Here is a 3633-nt window from a genome sequence, read left to right as displayed (position 1 = left end):
GAGGAAGAGGAAGGGGGGGCTTGGGACCCCGCAGAGGGCCGAGGGGCGGTGACGTGGGCGTCGTGCCTCTGGCACACTTGACCCACACGTTTGGGAAATGAAAACCCTAAAAGTGTATAGAGTAATTTATCATGGAAAGGCTGACCCTATGGCTCCAGGTTGGAGAACTGAAGTCGTAACAATACAGATGCTTACCAGATTCGAAAGTGTTTGGGGAGAGGTGTGTGAATCAAAACTCTTCTAGATGAACTCATGAGAACCAGAAATCACTTGAGGAATTTTATCTCCGTTTAATTAATCGGTTAAAAATACTGTTTATCTGATTCCTTTTTGTTTATAAAACTGGCTTGTAATATGAAGATAGATGGAGGGTTCTTGGTGATAATTATTTTTTTGGTGAGAGAATACTAGTGATGTATTAATTTTTCAATAATAACTTTAAAAAAGACATGGCACCATTTTCCCCCCTCTAGAACTCTGAAATATTTTAGATGGATACTGAAAAAAAAATCCTAACTAGAAACAGGAATAAATTCAATTAATCTTACTAGGAATGTAATTTTTTAAAAAGCAAACAAAAATATTTTTTTTTTCGGGTAGGAAAAAACTTTTACTCTTAAAATTCATAGACGTTGTAAAAATTAAGATGAATTATCCTCATGGAGTTGGCTATTGTGGTTTTTTTGAAATAAGTTTGAATACTTAGAAGATGTGTTAATTTCAAATACAGAATTATCTCAGTATTTCTATTCTAAAGAATATTTAGGCATGGATTCTCTTTTGATGCTTTTTATAATTTGTTTTACTTTAAAAATAGTTGTCTTTTGTTGAACTTAAACATTTTTTTTGCAATTTTTCTCCCAAAGAACTGGTGATTTATTTTGGATTTTGTGCTGTAGGAACTAAACAAACTTGTTCATTATCTTTTAAATGAATCATTTTGGAGTTTAAAAGAATAAAATAAAAGGCAGTCATTCTGTGTGTAGAATGTTCTCAACTATTTTTTTTCTACATTTGTCAATAGGGGCTGAGTAGTTTAATTTAGTAACAACATGAATTAACATCACTTTAAAAAAGTAAACTAAATCATGCCCTTCTTTGCTGAAGTTTTTACATTGTACGTCAGAATCAAAACAAAAAATTGAGAGGTTTCATCACACAAGCTGTGTAACCCACAGTAAAACAGCCAATTGTCCTTAAAGTTCTTTTTCCACTCTGAGTTCTTCCATTTTTGTGATAAATACATTTCTTTTTAAGGGTTGAAAGATACTGAATACCTTGGAGTGAATGGTAATTTGGAGAGGGAACTTTTCCTTTTTTTATTGTTGTTCTTGTTCTCTTACATTTTATGAGATATCCTAAGCACATAATTATGTTGCATGTGCTTTTAAACTGGGGCTAATCTACACTTTCTCAAAGTTTACAGGCATTGAAAAGAACCACACTAATACCTCAAACTGAAGGAAGAAACAAAACCTTCCTAGGGCAGCAACAATGAAAAAAATAAACAACAACAAAAAACAAATAAAATGAAATCCAAGCAAACAAAAAAGACCAACTCCTCAAATTTCTTTGAAGTCAAAGCTGTGAGGAAGTTTCTTTTTTTATATATTTCATATACATATATATATATATGACCACATTTTTTGTTGTAAAATTGACTATGATTCAGTAGAAATACAAAATTAAAATTCTATTTTAATGTATTTACCTCCTGTTTTTCAGTATTTTGTTTTTTCTTGTTACATTTAAAAAAATAGAAGTCTGTTAGATTTAAAATGAGTTATATACGCTGAAGATTTATCCAAAAGAAAACAATTATATGCCTCAACCTATTTTGTACTATTTTATAAAACTAAAAACTTCCACGTTTCCAATTATACACAGATAATAAGCAATGGTTTACCTCTATCAGACCGAATAAAAATGTTAGGAAAACTTGGGGAAAACATGGGCAAGTAGATGGTTCAACAGCAGTGAAATCTGGACATAAAAATTAAGGTGACAAGATGTGAAACTTCAGACAGATGCTGGAAAGAAATATTTAAGAATAAAATTAATTTTGTACAATGGTGGAATTGATTTGTAGAACCTATCTCCAATTTTTTAAAATTTTGTTTTACCCTCCCATTCACCCCCAGCATGATTTGTTCCCATTGGAGGAAAATGGAAAATGGATCAGAATCCTATCTTTCAAAAGGAGTCAAGTTTCAGAGGTTCTGAATTGAGAAGCGAGTGGAATTCCATCACTAGACCAAATCCTTCTGCAGGAAAAATGGAGGAGGAAGAGGAGGAGGAGGAGGAAGAGGAGGAGAGAAAGGCAGAGAAGAAACAACAATAATAATTTTATTAGCACAAGAAAGAAAATAACAATTAATCATGCAGCGTATTTTTTTATTTTACTCTAACATCTAGCTGTGCATGGAAGATTCACTTTTCCCAAAAAAGCAATGTAGAAAATAAAAAATAAGTACTGTTAGTTTTGTGCAGTCAGTGATAATAATAATAATAAACCAAAAGCATGAAAAGATGAAAAGTTATGGGACTCCAAGTCTGGCCATTCCTCTCCCTAACCTAGGTCTAACCCTTCTTCCAGATTCATTTTAGGCTCAGAGGGCGGAAGAAAACAGCCCTGATCAGCACCAAACAGCCAGGTCACTGAGCAGACCCATGAGGACCCAGAACCAAGCCCACCCAGTGTTTCCTGTGCCCCCCCAAACAAAACCACCCCTCTTTTGGGGGAAGGGTGTGTGGAGAGAATCAAAATTCAGTCCAAAAGCTGATTAAATCAGTTTCAATTGATCAATAATTAATTTTAAAAGATTTCTAAAGACTACTGACATAAATCATATTTTCCCCCACTGTCACTTTAAATGCATTTCAAACTGGCTAGTCTCAGCTAACGTTTAGACTTCTTGTATATATTTTCTCCTTTTTTATATATTTTTGTTTTTTTTGTTTTTACATTTTTAAATGGAAAAGAAGTCAACCTCAAAGTGAATTGAATTCATTTATTTAAAAAATTTTTTCCCCCTTTAACTTTAGCATAGTAAAAGGCGATCTGTCCTGGGCCGTAGTTTAAAGGTCAGTAGTTTTTTTTTTGGTGGGGGTGCAACTTGCTTTTGTTTTAGAGATGGAGTAGGAGATAGGTCCCCCAGGGACAAACTCCAGAAGTGCCTTTATCAATACGGAAAGATTCACGAAAGGAAAAAGAACAATGGCGAATTTCTGGGACCTGGGGCACCCTCTTCCCCCTTCCCTAACAGAACAGATTTAAGGGAGCTGCGGGCTCCCCCGTGGCAAAAGGCCACGGAACACAGCACCCTTTCTGAGACCATCTTTGAGCTTTGCAAAAACCCACACAGGAAGAAGAGGTCCCCGGACAGCCAGCCACACGCAGCCTTCGGGCGAACGGAATTTGTTTCTGGACTCCTGATTTCCGGGATTCCCCTTTGCACTTCATTTCAGCTCGCTTTTCGTTCAAATGTTTATTGAGCGCCTACTACGCGGCGGGCCCCGTTTGCAGCTCGTGGGTTTGGTTCGTTTTAAAACTAGGCTGGAGACCGGCGCCGGGGCACAGAGAGGCAGGTGGGGCGCAGGCCGGGCCCCCCCGAGCGCTCCTGCCCCGCTCGC

Source organism: Fukomys damarensis, unplaced genomic scaffold (genome assembly GCF_012274545.1).
Source record: "Fukomys damarensis isolate Sample0158 unplaced genomic scaffold, DMR_v1.0_HiC HiC_scaffold_13, whole genome shotgun sequence".
Lineage (NCBI taxonomy): Eukaryota > Metazoa > Chordata > Mammalia > Rodentia > Bathyergidae > Fukomys > Fukomys damarensis.
This window is presented reverse-complemented; position numbering follows the sequence as displayed.